This window comes from Lynx rufus, unplaced genomic scaffold (assembly GCF_022079265.1).
Source record: "Lynx rufus isolate CCGP_SWC_20201006 ecotype Redwood Valley unplaced genomic scaffold, mLynRuf1.p SCAF_11, whole genome shotgun sequence".
Lineage (NCBI taxonomy): Eukaryota > Metazoa > Chordata > Mammalia > Carnivora > Felidae > Lynx > Lynx rufus.
In genome coordinates, this window is record NW_025814825.1 from 34,166,916 (window position 1) to 34,185,658 (window position 18,743).

Genomic DNA, 18,743 nt, shown 5'->3' on the forward strand with positions numbered 1-18,743 from the left:
AATTCTTACTTATTTTTGAGAGAGAGAGAGAGAGAGAGAGAGAGAGAATCCCAAGCAGGCTCTGTGCTGCCAGCAGAGAGCCTGATATGGGGGCCAAACCCATGAACTGTGAGATCATGACCTGACCTAAAGTTGAGCGCTTAACTGACTGAGCCACCCAGGTGCTCCTGAATCTAGACATATTCTTAAGAATCAAGAGCATGTTCACTGGGAGAAATACAGTGTTCTCAGGACACAGGTTGGCATTACGTGTTTTCAAAATGCCCCATTGAAGATTGCCAGTGAATATTTACAAATTCTTCCTACAATCCAGGCATTTTTCATTTGTTTGTCTTTTGGCTATTTCATGTTGAAGCAGCATGTATGACCTTTACAGCACAACTCCTGTCTTGTTTTTAACTCTTTTTATCAGGAGATTCAACTTGAAAACGGTTATCATTTAGCAGAAAGACAAACAGAAAAGCACATTTTTGTAAGCAAAACGTTAATGATTGGAAGAATTGCCCTAATTTCACCATGACAGTGTGTGATTAATCCCCTGGGTCATGTACTTATACTTTAAGTTATTCAGTTCGTCGGTCTTTGATATTCAGAACCCTTTCTAACTTAATAGGATATTGATTTTGTTGGATGATGTACTTTGACTCTTTAAACAACATCCCTTTTAGGGATGACTAGCCTGCTGTGTAGTATTTTATTTAGAGAACTATTGCATAAGGTTACTTTTTCTTACTTTTTATGGTTTTCTCAGGGTGAAAGCTGATAAAACATCTTGTGGGAAAAGAGGAAACCATCTCTGATAGTGAAAGTACCTATTCTCTTTCAACATTTCTGACAACTTTTTTTTTTTTGGTGGTGGTTTCATTGCTGTGAATATTCATTTTACTTAATGGAGACAGGGTAGAGATTCAAGAAAATGTATTCAGACTTGGGGGAAGTGCATTTTGTTGGGGACAGACTGTCTTTACCAAAATTCCCATTCCAGTTATACTGCCTTCTGGAAGATGACGTGAACTCAGAAGCTCACTCTTTAGATTTTTCTTTAAAATCGAATATCAATGATCCTTTAAATCTGTGATTGGAGGTGAGGCTTTTGTGACTCCTAACACGGGACAGAAGGTGGAGAACCAAACAGTTACCCAGGATGCTTCTAAATGGTTAGGAGTTTGGTATCTTGTAAAAATAATCAGATGTTATACCAACATTTCCTTTTCGTCGCTTGGGGTTTCATGAGATTCCAGCTGGACTCTGTACTTGTCTAATCGAATTTCAGTCCCTTGATACATTTTTTGGTATTGTTGTTGAATCCAAATGACAAGCACTTTGGAGATTCCTACCACCCACCAAAATCGATCCAAGGTCCTCCGAACAGCAGCTACCCCTTCAGATCTGGCTGTGGAGATGCCTATTGCAGAAATTATACCATGGTGGATAAGAGCAGAGCTGCAAGTATGGCTGACGAGTCTCCTACGTCTCTTGCTGGTTGGGGACCTTGGGAAATGTGAATTCTCAGCCCCAGTTCCTAGAGAGGTGGGCAGCTCACCTGAGAGGGAGCGTTATACGTGGTACAGAATGGGCACTAAGTGTTAGCTAGAAAAACTAGAAAGCCCTCACTGACTCCCTTCTTTTAAGGTGGCTCTTTGATTGGCTCCAGCAGGCGGTAAACCTTTTCAGTCGGATGTACACAAATCTGTGCAGACAATGGAGAGGGCTGCCGGGAGGAGACCTTGGAGCTGGCAGAGGCATTTCCTGTCTGTGGAGGATCTTGACTTTGGAACATCCGGCAGTTGCCTCGAGGTTTTCGAGGTGACTGAACACTTTAACGTGTAGCTACTAAAAAAAAAAAAAAAAATAAAAAAAAAAATAAAAGGGGAAAAAAAAGAAAAAGTCACTGCCAATTTCAAACGATTTTCCAGGTGAAAGCCAATGAGACAGCTTCTCGTTAAAAACAATTTTTTAAGGCATATTTTCTAACCATTAGATTTTTTTTTCTAATTTGAAAGGGAAGTTTGGTATCATTCAGAATCTTAAATATTTAAAACACACTTTCCAAATACAACTACAGGAAAAAGTTCACGGTACCCTGCACTCCCCAAAGTACTTACAGGAAGAGAAATACCTATTGAGTTTGTCTCTGTGAAACTTGTTTATATTTTTCTTTTATAGTTTAATTATGCCCTTCATCCTTCCTTCCCTCTCTGTTTATTCCTTTCCCTTCTCCACTCCATCTACCCGCCTGCCCCCCAGGATTTTACTTCCTTATTCAGTTTATTTCCCCATTAAGAATAAAAAATTCTTGGGGGCCTGGGTGGCTCAGTTGGTTGAGCATCCGACTTTGGCTCAGGTCATGATCTTGTAGTTCACGGGTTCGAGCCCAGCATCGGGCTCTATTGACAGCTTAGAGCCTGGAGCCTGCTTCTGATTCTGTCTCCCCCTCTCTCTCTGCCCCTCCCCCGCTTGTGCTCTGTATGTCTCTCTCTCTCAAAGTAAATTTAAAAAACATTAAAAAAAAGAATAAAAATTCTTTATATGTCACAATTACAGCCAAGATTTTCTTCAAACATATAGAAATGCTCAGCTTTCAGGTGGAGATCCTACCTTTGAGAAAGATGTTATTGTTGGAGTCTTAATATCCTGCCCTCATCCCTCTAAGGACAGTTCTTTAGCTTTTTTTTTTTTTTTTCATTTTTGTTGGACCAGGATAAGCAATAATAGAAGAGTAATAATAGTTGTCCCTGTAGTAGTCAAGCACTTAATAGCACTGGGGTGTGGTGGAGGTGGCTGCTATGAGGTACAGGCACAAAGTGTCATGGCAGAGCCCTCCAGGGGCTCCTGCAGAGAAAAGGAGATGGAATGCTGTTCCAGGGAGAGACATGGTCATGTTGGTTGACGTGGAGGTGAAAGAAGGCGGGGAATAAGTATGACTAGAATCTTCAGAGGGTTTTGTTTCCAGAATTTTGGAGAAGGGATTATGGACTGGTATTCTCTCCCTACAGTTACATAGAGCTCTTCGCTTTTAGGTTTGCAGTTTCCTCTCTCTAGAATTCTCTTCTCCCAGACACCCATCCTCATGGCAGTCTCCCTCACCTCGCTAGGCTGGGACTTCCCTAGCCATTCTGTTTAAAATCACAACCTGTCTTCCCTATTCCCCTCCCACAATTTGCTTTTCTCTATTTCACCTATTATAATTGAATGTAATCTTCTTATTTATTATTTATTTCTCCTCATTGAAATGTTAATGCCATGAGGGTAGGAATATTTGTGTTTTGTCTACTGCTACATATATATCTCCAGCCTGACACATCATACATACTCCACAAGTAATACATTAAATGAACGAATGAACACATATCGAACATTTCCTATGTATTAACATTTTAACATTATATAAGTCCTTCACATAATTTTTATCATTTAATCCTCACAAAAATTCTGTGAGGTAGATACTGTTATTTGCCCATTTTCCAGATAAGGAAACTGTCACTAAAAAGTTAAGTGCCAAACCTCAATTACTCTACTAGTCATTGTTGTAATGGGAACTTCCTTGTTTAATCTCTTGTGCTCTTGAGAATGTGTCAAGTAGGGTATAATTCTAGCTATAAGAGGAGCATTGGGGTTTTCTGTTCATTTTATGTAATCTTTTTGCCTTAATTTAAGTCTAGCATTAAATTCGGAAGGGGTTACCATACAGTATAGGGGATAGGCAGTTTCTGTCTGTGTGGTACATTATTCTGTTACACTAGGAAACCAATAAGCTGGAGCACTATTCCAGTTTTCTGAGGAAATGAGCATTATAAAATATGCTTTATACTTTTACTGTTAAAAAAGAGGCTGCCATTGGTCCATGTTGTTTGGTGTTCCTATTATATGCAATGTTTAGTATCATTACATTTATTCTTCTCTGAGTCACTGATGAATGTTCCATAAGCTTCTGAATATATAAGCAGTGCAGCGGCTTACTATGGTGTCCGTTGCATCCAGCACTATGTTGGACATGTGGTAAGCTTTTAATAAATGTTTTACTATGGAATGAGAGCGAAAACCATGTATCATATAACTCTTGTTATATTTCCTATTCGTTGGCCACAGAAACACAGCTTTTCCTGGATGGTTCCAGGAGCACAGCAGAAAGCATAGTAGGGGCTGCAAGTGAGGAAGAGTCTGCTGGGCTTGGGTAAGGGTGGGGTGGGGGCAGGGGACAGGAGGTCTATTTAAGGCTACAAGCACTAAAAGAAGATGTTCTTCCCCTCTTCTTACTGACATGAATATTAAGAGGAAGTGCTTTTGTGGGTTTATATTGGTTCTTTTTCCCTTCAGATTTGGCAATTTTGTTCAATTTCAAATTCACACTTCTCAATTTCAATCAAGAGTTTTATTTAAAATATACCCATTTTGCTGAAAAATGACACCATTTGTGGTTATTACTACTGTTTTTATTGACACCATCCACTTAGCAAATGGAAGCAGGAAAACCCAAATGTTTTCAGTGATCTCTTAAAGTATTCCATGAATTGCAAAGAAACAATTGTAGAAGGAACATAAAACATGTTTGCTTCACACTCTGGTTCAAAGTTTTAGCCTTGCTTAGCTGCTTATGGAATCTGCATTACTACAGACTTTCCATTAATTGTAAATTAGACCAGACTAATTCAATAAATGTTTAAAAAATGGCCCCTGAGTGCAGGTTCAGACGTCCAGAGGAAGTGGTTTCTTAGACACCTGCCTCCCATATATTGACCTGATAGTATGTAGGTGGAAGGCAGTGAGATAGTCATGATGATGTATGGTGCTGTTGATTAGTTAATTGAAGGTAAAATTTTTAGCTTCCTCAGGCAATTACCTGACATCATTAAGGTCTTTGAAATCACCCAAATGCCATTTTGCCCGAGGCGGCTGCCCCTTGTTCAGATGTCATTTCAGGCATTAAGAAAAGCACAATGCTAGTGGTAACCAGGGAATTTAAGCCTGCAGTTTCTTGAATATATTGTCCCGAATCTTAGCCACTATTCAGTATTATCTGTCCTGTCGGAACATGAGACACTAAAACCTATCTACATTTGTGTGGTGTTTCCTTTTCAGAAAGTTTTTTGAAGTGTCATGTTTATAAAATATGTATTTTTAACAAATGAAATTGTTTTTTAAAATGGTGTCATTTTATTCTTATTTTTATTTTTAAGGAAGCTTCTTGTTAAACTATAATTACATAAAACAAAGTTCACAATCATGGGTGTATGGGCAAAAAATGAATACTTCATGTAACTGGAATCCATATGATAGCATGGAACAGACCTACTGGATCTCCAGTCACTGGGTCACTGTCCCCACGGCTGCTCCAGGGAAAACCACCATGCTGATTCTTTTTTTATTTTTTTATGTTTATTTATTTTGGAGAGAGAGAGAGAGAGAGAGAGAGAGAGAGAGAGAGAGAGAGACTCTGAAGTGGGCTCTGTGCTGACAGCGGTGAGCCCAACTCAGGGCTCGAACTCACAAACCGCAAGATCATGACCTGAGCTGAAGTGAAGTGCTTAACCGACTGAACCACCCAGGCGCCCCTGATTCTAAACAGCATAGATTCATTCGCTGATTTTTGAACTTTATACAAATAAAATCCTACCGTTGTGCTCTCTTCTGTCTCTGGCTTCTTTAGTTTACTTTTTTGTTGGTAAAATTCATCCATGTTATTGTGTGATGTCATTTGTTCATTCCAACTGCTGTGTCGTAGTTCATTGTATGAATTTTCATGCTACTTTAAATAATCCATCTGAACATAAAAACTGTTTTGCAAAATTTACACATTTAAAAACAATATCACTGTTCACATATTATAACCAGGCACTTACTGTTCAAAAGGCATGATCCATATGTAATTCAAAGAATTACAACTGTGCAACTCCTAGCTGCAGAGAAGGAGAAAAGGCAGAAAGACCAGGGCGCATTGTCAAGAAACAAGTGACTATAGCCCATCACATATCAGGAGAACTGGGAATATTAGTAGCTAAGCTACTACCTAATTTTTACATTCAGGAAGATTAAATTTAAAAAAATTATTCTAGGGGCACCTGGGTGGCTCAGCCATGTTTAGCTTGTGTGAGTGGGGGAGGGGCAGAAGGAGAGGGCGAGAGAGAATCTTAAGCAGGCTCCACACCGCAACCCTGGGCTCCAACTCTTGACAGTGAGATCATGACCTGAGCCAAAATCAAGAGTCCGATGCTCAACCGACTCAGTCACCTAGGCACACCTGTTCTGTATCTTTCTAAAGAACATATTAATCTCCTAAATTTCAGTGATTATGCATTTGAGGTGATGAGGGGTAGAAGGGATCTCTCATTTTGTGGGCCCTCTGGCAAATTCCTGAGCTGGGTTGGCTTTCTACTTGCTGTCAGTTCTAGGGTTGAGTCAAGGCCCAGTCTCTATTAAAGCTTGTAACAGCTCACCCCAGGGAAGTGTTCTCAGGTAAAGCATTCCTAGTAATACCCAGGCTGTCCATCCAAATAATAGAGTATTTAAATGAACCCAAATGTTGATTACAATTCTTCCATCAAATTATTAAATTAATTCAACCATTTACTCAGCAAACATTTATTGAGTACCTACTATGTGCCAGGGACTATGAGAGGCACGGGGGATATAAATTTGAATAAGACACAGTAGCATGACTTTAAAGATCAGAGTCAAAAACGTACTTTGGATTTCCAATATTAAAGACAAACCTGGGGGCGCCTGGGTGGCTCAGTCAGTTGAGCATCTGACTCTTACATCTGGGCTTGGGTCATGATCTCATGGTAGTGAGATCAAACCCCAGGTAGGGCTCTGTGCTGAGTCTGGAGCCTGCTTGGGATTCTCTCTCTCCCTCACTCTTCTGTCCCTCCCCTGCTTGTATGTGTACTCTCTCTGTCTCAAAAATAAATAAATAAATAAATATTTAAAAATTAAAAAAAAAAATAATGAGAAACCTATTTCTATTGCAAGTACCAGTATGATTTTTTTTGCTATATGATGGCTCCATTCCATTTCAGTTCCTGAGTTAGGCTTTATAAAAGCTCTTAACCAAACAGTCCACAGCAAAATATTTAATGACACATGGACATTCCAAAGTTATAAATAACCAGCTAAGGCAGCCCTGATTTTAGAATTGCCCCACCAATGAATGCCCTCTTCTTTCCTCGTTTTCATCTTTGGCCTCTTGTGCCCACTTCACCCCACAACATAGTGTGGTTAGAACAATAATCAGGGGCACTTGGGTGGCTCAGTTGGTTAAGTGTCGGACTCTTGGTTTCAGCAGAGGTCATGATCTCACAGTTTTGTGAGTTCGAGCCCATGTCTAGCTCTGCACTGACAGCAAGGAGTCTGCTTAAGAACCTCCCTCTTCCTCCTTCTCTCTTTGCCCCTCCCCCTGTTGTGCTATCTCTGTCTTTTTCAAAATAAAGAAATAAAAACTAAAAAAAAAAAAAGGACAATAATCAAAGTGTCTGGGGGGTGCATGGGTGGCTCAGTTAAGCATCCAAGTTGGGCTCAGGTCATGATCTCACGGTTTGTGAGCTTGAGCCCCACACTGGGCTCTCCACTGTTAGCACAGGGCCTGCTTTGGGTCATCTGTCCCCCTGTCTTTACCCCTCTCTCGTTCACGTTCAGTCTCTCAAAAATAAATAAACATTAAAAAAAATAATGTATCCCAAGCAAATGAAGTTATCTAGCATCCCATACCCAGAGCTGCCATCTCTCCCTTTCCTGGGCTGTGCCTGTGTCCATCTCACCTGGTTTCACTGGGGTCATTCTGCCCACCTTATGCAGGTCTGTGGTTGGCCAGCTGTCTTCCTTCCTCCTCTTGCTCCTTCGACCCTGCTGTTCCTTCTTCCACTCCTTTTTCTATTTGTTTTGTTTTATTTGGAGCTAAAAAAAGTCCTCCATGTAAAGTTGAGTGTATGATTAGATCATTGAAAATGCCTCTTAAAGGAAAAGAAAAATGATCATTCTTGAAGTGGAAATTAGGGAAGGTACCCAAAGGTGCCTTGGAATCTTCACAGACCTCTTTTACCATCATCTAAGAGTAGTGGTTATTCAATTTTGTTTTCTGTTTTCATTACTACAATTACAACGGTTTGTTTTCTATTATCTGCCTTGTAGATAAGGGCTGTTTCAGTTACCTACAGATTAAATAGGTGGACTGCACTGGGACCTGATCTTTTTGTATGAGTCTGTTTATCTATCTGTCTTGGTTATGAAAGCCATATATCCTCAACGTGAAATATTTGAAAAATTATGTCTATAGAAGAAAACAGTAATCGCCTATAATCCCACCAATATAGGGATTAAATTGTATAGAAAGTTTAGGATATTTCCTGTTTTGTTTTCTCCACATGTTTATGTGTATAATAATTTTAAATTATGACTTTTTCCATCTTAAAATTATTTTTGAATAGTTAAAAATATAAATAGTACAGAGGGTAATAGAGTAAAAAATATGTGTCCCTCCTATCCTTCTCTCCCTACCTCAGCCATATAGTTCACCATTAGAGACAATCTCTTAGTGATTTCCTTGGTAGTCTTCCAGTGATGATCTACATATATGCCAGGACATTTATAATTATCTCCTTCTCTTTTGCTTCAATACAAATCATACTGTACTACACATTCTTTTCTCTATCTTGCCTTTTTCACTTAGCAATGGATTTTTTTTTTAAACAATGATGGGTTAATTAAAAAAAAAAACTTAAAAAAATTTTGTTTTGAGAGAGAGAGAAAGTACAAACAGGGTCAGAGAGATTAGAGAGAGTGAGAATCCCAAGCAGCCTCCACACAACAGCATGGAGTCCGATGCGGGGCTAAAACCATGAGATCATGACCTGAACCAAAGTTGGACGTTCAACCAGCTGAGCCACCAAGGCGCCCCAGCACCCCAGATTTAGAAGGCCTTCCCATATCAGTATGGATAGAACTCCTCTTCCACCTTTCTTCTCCTCTCCTCTCCTCTCCTCTCCTCTCCTCTCCTCTCCTCTCCTCTCCTCTCCTCTCCTCCCCTCCCCCCCCTCCCCTCCCCCTCTTTCTTTCCTTCCTTCCTCTCCTCCTCCTCTTCCTCCTCCCCCACCCTGCTGGATTGTATTCCCTTTTATGTCTGAATCCTAACTCATTTAATGTACATTTAGGTTGTTTGCAGCCTTTTGGTATTACAAACAATGCTCTGATAAATATCATGTATACACATCATTTCTGCTCTAGCATATCTAGGACAAATTCCTGGAATTGGAATTGCTGGATCAAGTGGTATGTACCTAGATAGATATGGCCAATTCACTCCCTATGTTTTATCATAATTAAGAGTATATTGAACATGCAATTTTGTTATCTGTGTTTAAAATTATTTGGGTTTTTATTGAGCTCTATGCCCAATGTGGGGCTTGAACTGATGACCCCGAGATCAAGAGTTGCATGCTCTACCAACTGAGCCAGCCAGGCTCCCCTTAAAACATTTCATATAAATAAATACTTTCTTTTATAAATATCATGTTAATGATTACATAATGTATTCTTATGTAATGACGCCATAATTGCTTAATTCTTTTATCGTTGGCTTGTATGACATTGTTTTGTTGTTGTAACTTTTCTAAAATGAGCACAGTTTGCCTCCATTTCAGTTTCATTCCTTCCAGAGTACATTCATAGAAAACAATTCATTGAGCCAAAAGGATGAATATTATTGATAACTATTGTAAAATTATTTCCTGGGAAAGTTCTACTAGTTTATGTCAGGAGAGAACAAGGCTCATTTCACCCCACCTTCACCAGTGAGGCAGCTTATCTATCTAATCTTTCTTAATGGTCTAGGAGCGGAATGATATATTTTAATTTTATGTTTAATTTTTTTTATCAAAAATTGAATTATTTTATCTATTTCTTTTTCTTCTTTAGCATATTACATTTCATGCCTCAGTCCTTTTCATATGGATTTATTTGAATTCTTTATGTTGGAGGACATGACTTTGTTTTATTTATTACAGAAATATTTCTTAGTTTCTAAAAAAGGTGCTTATAATTTTTATGTGAGAAATTTTATGTAGTCAAATGTAGCGATGATTTCCTTTATTTCTCTTAAGCTTAGAAAGTCTTTCCTCATTGAGAGAGCAATGAGCGAGCATTTACCTGACTTAAGAAAACTCTTCCTAAGACTCTCCCTTCTCCCCGATGCTCCTTCTCTCTACATTTAACTCTTAATTTCTTTTGCCCCACAGTATGAAGTGAAGAACCAAATAAAAATTTTCTGTGAAATATCTAACCAAGTATCCCATTTGTTCAGTAATCGTTTTTGGCCCTTTTACTATATTAAATGTCTAAAAATATGTTGGTTTTTGGATAAAGTATAATGTTCTTACAATTTGGTTTTTGTATTTCATATATCTGTAGCTGAGTTTGAGGACTAGAGTTTGCTTTCAGCAGCACAAGGATGAGAGCTCCTGCTCTTCCTTACAGATAATCAACTCTCTCCTTCTGAGGTGTGGGCTAGCTTTGTGAATAGAGAACAGGGCCGTAGGGTGCCTGGTGGCTCAGTCGGTTGAGCGTCTGACTCTTGATTTCGGCTCAGGTCATCATCTCAGGGTTTTGGGATCCATCTGTGTATCAGGCTCTCCACACTGAGCTTAGAGCCTGCTTAAGATTCTCTGTCTGCTTCTGCCCTTTTCCCCCACGTGCTCTTTCTCTAAAATAAAAATAAAATAAAATAAAATAAAATAAAATAAAATAAAATAAAATAAAGAGCTAGCTTTTACGTTAGATTCTACCGTATCTGGGTTTTCCCATTCATGACTTTTGTACCACAGATGAAAGGGCTCAGAATGTACAAAGTACCCAATCTGAGAAGCAATTTAAGAAGCTCTAAGTGTTTTGCTGTCTGAATCATCTGACATGGAGGAGCATGTGCCCTGCCCTCCAGTCCATCTATATTTTACATTATACTAGTTCAGTATATGTATTAGGCAAAATCTTAGATTAAAACAATAGAGAATTTATTGGAGGCTTATGTTTTTCCATTTTTTCAAATCTTTATTGACGTTCACAGAAAAAGTAAATATTTTCTAGGTATAATTTATACTCAACAAAATTTTTATTGAGGTGAAATTCATATAGCATAAAGTTAATAACCATTTTAATTTTTTTAAGTTTTATTTTATTATTTATTTTGAGAGAGAAAGCCTGGGTGGGGGAGGGGCAGAGAGAGAGGGAGAGAGAGAGAATCCCAAGCAGGCTCTGTGCTGTTAGCACAGAGCCGGATGCAGGGCTCAATCCCACGAATCCTGAGCTGAAACCAAGAGATGAATGCTTAACCAACTGAGCCAACCCGGGTGCCCCTAAAGTTAACCATTTAAAAATAAACAATTCAGTAGCATTTAGTGCAATCACAGTGGTGTAACCACCACCTTTATTCTGTTTCTAAGCATTTTTGTTTTTCCAAAATAAAATCCTGAACCTGTTAAGCAGGCACTTCCCATTCCCTCTTTTGATCAGTTCCTGAAAACCACCAATTTGCTTCCTGTCTCTATGGGTTTACCTATTCTGGATATTTCACATAAATGGAATAATACAAAGTGTGGTCTTTTTTTTTTTTGTCTAGCTTCTAAAACATTAGCTGAATGTTTTTGAGGCTCATCCATGTTGTAGCATGTATCAGTACATCATTCCTTTTTGTGGCTGAATAATGTTCCATGGTATGTATATACAATTTGTTTCTTCATCTGTCAGTTAATAGATACTTGGATCGGTTCCACCTTTTGGCTATTGTGAATAGTGCTGCTATGAACATGTGTGTATAAGTATTTGAGTACCTGTCTTCAATTCTTTTTGGTGTGTGTCTAGGAGTGGAATTGCTGGATCATATAGTAATTCTGTATTTAATAACTTGAGAAACTGCCAAAATGTTTTTCATAGCAGCTGCACCATTTTACATTCCCACCAGCAAAGTATGAGGATTCTAATTTCTCCATCCTTGCCAACCCTTGTTATTTTACATTTTTTTGGGTTTTGTGTGTGTGTGTGTGTGTGTGTGTGTGTGTGTGTGTGTTTTGTTTTTTTTTTGATTATAGTCATCTTTGACAATGTGAGTGCTATTTCATTGTGGTTTTGATTTGCATTTCTCTAGTGGCTAATGATGTCGAACATTTTTTCCATGTCCTTATTTGCAATTTGTATATCTTCTTTGGAGAAATGTCTATTCAGGTCTTTTTGTCCATTCTTAAATTGGGTTGTTTGTCTTAAATTGGGTTGTTGTTGAGTTGTCAGAGTTCTTTACATATTCTGGATAAGCTAATAATATAATTTACTTGACCCTTATCAGATATATGATTTGCAGTTATTTTTTCCATACTGTAGGTTGTCTTTTCACTTTCTTGATGATGTCCTTGAACACACAAAAGTTTTAAATTTTGATGAAGTTCAGCCTATCTATTTTTTTTTTTTATTGTTGTTGCTCAGGCTTGTGGTGTCATATCTAAGAACCCACTGCCAAATCCATGGTCATAAAGATTTACCCCCTATGTTTTCTTCTAAGAATTTTATGATTTTAGCTCTTATATCTGGATTGCTGATACATTTTGAGTTAATTTTTGTATATGGTATGAGGTAGGGGTTCAGCATCATTCTTTTGCAGGCAGATATCCTATTGTCTCAGCACCATTTGTTGAAGAGATTCTTCTTTCCCTACCTAATGATCTTGGCACTCCTGTCGAAGAACACTTGGCCATAGATGTATGGGTTCATTTCTGGACTCTCAATTCTATTCCATTGGTCTAGATGTTGATCCTTACGCTAATACCATACTATTTTGGTTACTGTAGCTTTGTGGTAAGTTTTGAAATTACAACATGTGAGTCTTCCAACTTTGTTCTTCTTTTTCAAGATTGTTTTGGCTGAGGGGTTATTACCTTCCAGATACTGCTGTAAACTTCAGCACACATTATGTTATATGATTCATGTGACAACTCTGTAATATAGATATGAATATTCACGTTTTACAGGTTAAGTGATTTGGCTAAGGTTACAAATCTGGTAGTAAATCTAAGATTAAAACTGAGGTTATCTAACCCCAGAGCCTGCTTTTTTAAGAATTATATACACTGTCTCTGTCAAAGATGAGGGACCACTGGGGCTTAATAACATTGTTTTCTTTTAGGTAAAAGGTTAGAAATCCATACTCGTGAACATTTCTCAATTGGTAACCCACGGTCGGGTTGATCTGGTAAATAGATATACTGAAACCCATTTTTTTCCTTTCACATTTAGTACTTAATTTTTCTAAGGTTTGTTACTGTTCAGACAGTTTTGCATCCTCCTCTACCTTCCTCTTTTTGTGATCATATTTTTTCAGATGGATGTTTTGAGGTTATTTTCTATTTTGAGAAAATTACACAAATCTGATTTATTATCACAACAGTTCAAAAGTGGTTCCTGTTGAAGCCCTCCACGTTGTCAATACTGTGAACTCCTATTAGTTTCCTTCAGCGGACAGGAAGCTACTGAGTATGTATGGGTGATGCTTGATAATGTTTTCAACTAAATTGTTGAAAGAAATTTCAGTGACCTTAGGTGTATCAAATAATTATGCAAATGAAGATCTTGCCGTCATAAGCATGCATGACTTTATTTATTTATTAAAAAAATTTTTTTTAACGTTTATTTATTTTTGAGGCAGAGAGAGACAGAGCATGAACAGCGGAGGGTCAGAGAGAGACGGAGACACAGAATCTGAAGCAGGCTCCAGGCTCTGAGCTGTCAGCACAGAGCCCAACATGGGGCTCGAACTCACAGACCATGAGATCATGACCTGAGCCGAAGTCGGAAGCTCAACCGACTGAGCCACCCAGGTGCCCCGTGCATGACTTTAAAAAGCAAAGACACAAACGTATTATATTGGCAAGCTGCTCCTATATCTTTAATGTAGTTTTATTTGTTTGTTTATTTTTATATATTACATTCAGTGAAATTCACTCTTTGCTGTGTAAACTTCTATGGGTTTAACGAATGCATAGAGGTGTATAACCATCATCACCCTCGGGGTAAAGAACATTTCTGTCACTCAAACTCCCTCTTCATGCTGCCCCCTGTAGGCAACCCCTCTTTTGACCCCCAAACCCTGATAACCAATTTGCTCTCGGACCCTATAGTTTTGTATTTGCTAGAATGTCCTATAAATAGTCATAGAGTGTAGGCCTTCTGAGCGTGGCTTTTTTTACTTCGTATAATACATTTGAGATTTATCCGTGTTCTTATGTTTAGAGATAGTTCTTTTATTGCTGAATGGCGTTCCGTAGTATGCCTGTGCCTGTGTATTTACCCATTCACCGTTTGAAGGACATTTGGATTATTTCCGGTTTTTGGTGATTACAAATAAAGCTGCTGTAAACAATTCCTGTAAAAGTTTTTATGGATATAAGTTTTTGTTTCTCTTGGGTAGATATTCTAGGAGTGGGATTTCTGAGTTACAGGATAAAGGCAGGTTTAATTTTGAGAAACTGCCAACCTGTTTTTCGGTTTCTTAGAGCGACAGTCACAAATTAACACAAACTTGATGGCTTAAAATAATAGCAGTCTATTCCCTCACAGTGTGGAGGCTAGAAGTCTGGAGTCAAGGTGTTGACAGGGTTATGCTCTCTTTATTTTTAATGTTTATTTATTTTTGAGAGAAAGAGAGGCAGAGCACAAGCAGGGGAGGGGCAGAGAGAGAGGGAGACACAGAATCTGAAGCAGGCTCCAGGCTCTGAGCTGTCAGCACAGAGCCCAACTTGAGGCTCGAACTCATGAACTACAAGATCATGACTTGAGCTGAAGTTGGACGCTTAGCCAACTGAGCCACCCAGGTGCCCCAAGGATTATGGTCTCTTTGAAGGCTCTAGGGGAGAACCCTTCTTTGCCTCTTCTTACCTTGATGGTTCCTAGCCAGCCTTGGCATTCCTTGGCTTGCAGCTGCATTACTTCAATCTCTGTCTCAGTCTTCACATCATCTCTCATGTGTCTCTTTGTGTCCTTCCTCTTCTTTTGAGGACACCAGTCACTGGATTTAGGGCCCTCCCTAACCAACTGACCTTATCTTAATTAATTATATCTGCAAAGACCCTAGTTCCAAATAAGGTCACATAATGAGGTTCAGAGTGGACATGAATTGGGGGGGGGACACTCACTTAATCCACTGCAGTGGCTGTACCATATTACATACCCACCTGCAGTATATGACAGTTCCAGTTGCTCCCAGTTTGTTTTTAATGTGTATTTATTTATTTTGAGATAGAGAACGTGAGCGGGGGAGGGGCAGAGAGAGAGGGAGAGAGGATCCCAAGGGGGTTCATACTGTCAGCACAGAGCCCTATAGCAGGGTTCAATGTCAGAACTGTGAGATCATGACCTGAGTTGAAATCAAGAGTTGGATGCTTAACCAACTGAGCTTCACAGGCACCTCCCCAGTTGCTCCCGATTCTTATCAGCGCTTATTATTATCAGTTTTTTAAAGTTATTTTAGAGCGAGAGAGCGAGAGAGAGCATACATGCAAGCAGGGGAGAGGGACAGAGGGATAGAGAGAGAAAATCTTAAGCAGGCTCCATGTTTAGCATGAAGCCCAGCACAGGGCTTGATCCCACAACCCTGTGATCATGATCTGAGCTGAATTCAGCAGTCGGATGCTCAACAGACTGAGCCACCCAGGTGCCCTAATTGTCAGGTTTTGTGTGTTTTTTTTTAAAGCCATACTAATAGGTATGAGATAGTGTCTCATTGTGGCTTGAATATGCATTTCTGTAATGACTAATAACGTTGAAAATCTTTTCATGTACTTAATGGCCATCTGTATATCTTCTTTAGTAAAGTGTGTTCAAATCTTTCCTCCATTTTTTTAGTTTTTTTTTATTGAGTTTTGGAAGTTCTTTATATATTCTAGATATAAATCCTTTGTCAGATAAGTGATTTGCAAATATTTTCTCCCAGTCTGTAGCTTGTCTTTTCATTCTCTTAACAGTGTTTTTCATAGAACAGAACTTAAAAATTTTGATGAAGTCCAACTTATCAATTTTTCTTTAATGGCTCATGCTTTAGATGTTGTATCTAAGAACTCTGCCTATTACAAGGTGACAAAGATTTTCTCTTGATGTAATTTTGAAACAATAAACATTGAATTTGGTCAAACAGCAAGCTGGTTTGAGAGAAAAATGCTTGGGTTCATTTATTTATTAAAATGTCTACTTATTTTGAGAGGCACGGGAGGATGCAGAGAGAGGGAGACAGAGGATCTGATGCAAGCTCCATGTTGACAGCAGAGAGCTGGATGTGGGGCTCGAACTCACGAACAGTGAGATCATGAATCTGAGCCAAAGTTAGATGCTTAACTGACTGAGCCACCCAGGCATCTTAGATTCACTTAATGTTATAGAGATGTTAGTTCAGTTAAATTACTTGATGGTCCAGCACTCAGACAATGTCTTTAGGACCCCATCACCATCTCTCAGGTCTTTCTTCCTCAGAACGCAGAGGTTTCCATCTCAGGCAGGGTCTCTCTTCACAGTTAGCAACTCCGGCCTTAGCAGCTTTAGGAGCTAGAAGAGTTTCTCTTTCCCAGTAGTTACATTAAAAAGTTCCAGGACTTTCTCTCATTGAACTGTCTTGGCTGACACACGTTTATCTCTGAACTGATTACTTTAGCCTAGATGTGGAATATGATTGTTGGCCAGGCCTTGCTCATGTCCCCACCCCTAAAGGTAGGGATGGGAGGAGTCAGCCCCACCTGAAACACACATGAATTGAAAGTGTTTAAGTGAATTCCTAGAAGAAAACTAGGCAAATATTAACAGGAAAAAAGGGGAACCAAAAAGTTGTCAGGTAAAAACAACTAATTTTTACTAAATTGGGAAAGTGCTCTTTGTAACTTGCTAGGGACAGAATTGTGTCCCCTCCCCAAATTTGTATTTTGAAGCCCTAACCACTAATGGTGTTCTGAGCTGGGGACCTTTGGGAGATAATTAGGTTTAGATTAGGCCTTGAGAGTAGGACCCCCATGATGGATTACTGACCCGGTAAGAAGGGCCATCAGACGTCTCTGTCTGTCTGCCCTCTCAGCCATGTGAGGACTCGGTGAGAAGGTGGTCGGTCATCTGTAGATCAGGAACATAGCTCTCACTAGAACCCAACCATGCTGGCACCCTCATCTCAGACTTTTGGCCTCCAGAATTGAAAGAAAATACATTTTTGTTGTTTAGGCCACCCAGGCTATATGATATTTTGTTATGGCAGTCTTAGCAGACTAATTCTTAACTGCTCTTTATCAGTTTCTAATAACTGCTGTGATTAAAGCGACAACCACCCTTTAACGATTGCTTCCTATGTGCCAGGGACTGTGCTGTGTCTTACATGACTCCAGTTTTCCTAGCAATTTTCTGGGGAAGATATGTTACTCTCCTGCTTATTTTACATAAGAAAACTAAGGCTGACTGACTTTGGATAATGTACTTCAGGTCACATAGCTATTAGGTGGTGGATCCTGGATCCCAAGCCAGGTCTGTCTGATTTCATTACCCACCCTAATAACCACTGTGATTTCCTGTTATCTTTCCCCAGCTAAACTCAACTTTGCTTTGAATTGGTGGGGGCTCTTGGGCCCACCAGAGTTTTCTGTCCCTCACCCAGCAGCAGCAGACCTCTGTTTTGTGTCAGAGCTGGATCCCAGGCACAAGTGTGTCTCTTGCCCCAGTATCAGGGGCAGACACCCCTCCCCGTCTTGTCCTCATACAGGACTCAGGGTACGAAAGGGCTTCTCCAGTTGAGGCTCTACACTCAAACCGCGGCAGGTGATGCGGGACTGTATCCCCAAGAGAAAAGATCTCTCAGGTCTACTGCCTGCTTACAGTCTTTCTCATGGGTACCCAGGAGAGGCCAATGGAAAAGAGATGGCAAGCAGCTAGGGATCCCTCTTGTGTCTGGTGTGCTTAGGGCTTTTTTTTTTTTTAATTTTTTTTTTAACGTTTATTTATTTTTGAGACAGAGAGAGACAGAGCATGAATGGGGGAGGGGCAGAGAGAGAGGGAGACACAGAATCGGAAGCAGGCTCCAGGCTCTGAGCCATCAGCCCAGAGCCCGACGCAGGGCTCGAACTCATGGACCGCGAGATCGTGACCTGAGCTGAAGTCGGACGCTTAACCGACTGAGCCACCCAGGCGCCCCATGGTGTGCTTAGGGCTTTTAAGCTGTTATGCTAGCTTATATTCAGCCTTTAAGAATTTTTCTTCTTACCCAGTTCTGTGGTGATTGCCTATTCTTATTCTTTGCCAGAAGAGAAATAGTTGGTGTGTCTTGTGTCTCAGCTCAGAAGGGCTTATCATCATTTAGAATTCAGTTCTCTGGTTGCTTTACAGCTCAGTTCTCTGATGGGCTCAACAAAGTGAGAGTTTTGTAGATTATCCATATTTTTTCTTGTTACTAGTGTGGGAGCAGCATTCCCTTGAGGCTTTCTTTCTTTCTTTCTTTCTTTCTTTCTTTCTTTCTTTCTTAAGTTTACTTATTTTGAGTGCGAGAGAGAGAGCGCACAAGCGAGGGTGCACGCACAAGCGGGGGCAGGGCAGAGAGAGAATCCCAAGCAGGCTGTGCACTGTCAGCACAGAATTTGATGCGGGGCTTGAACCCATGAACCATGAGACCACCACCTGAGCTGAAATCAAGAGTCAAATGCTTAACTGACTGAGCCACCCAGACACCCTGGAACATTATCCTCTTAAAGGCTCTG

General features: G+C 39.7%; 1 long non-coding RNA gene across 6 annotated transcripts in view; it reads right to left on the reverse strand.

Annotated features, from left to right (window-relative positions):
* Positions 1 to 901: 901 nt before the first annotated feature.
* The window catches only part of LOC124506999 (uncharacterized), a 52,339-nt gene continuing 34,497 nt past the window's right edge, over positions 902 to 18,743 (reverse strand). For 2 of the 6 annotated variants that reach the window (XR_006960914.1, XR_006960913.1), the window contains exon 3: positions 902 to 1,833. This is a non-coding gene — a long non-coding RNA (uncharacterized LOC124506999). Of the gene's footprint in view, positions 1,834 to 5,497; positions 5,775 to 16,323; positions 16,752 to 18,743 lie in introns of those variants that run through there. The other 4 variants (XR_006960912.1, XR_006960911.1, XR_006960915.1 and 1 more) reach the window with 3 other exon arrangements.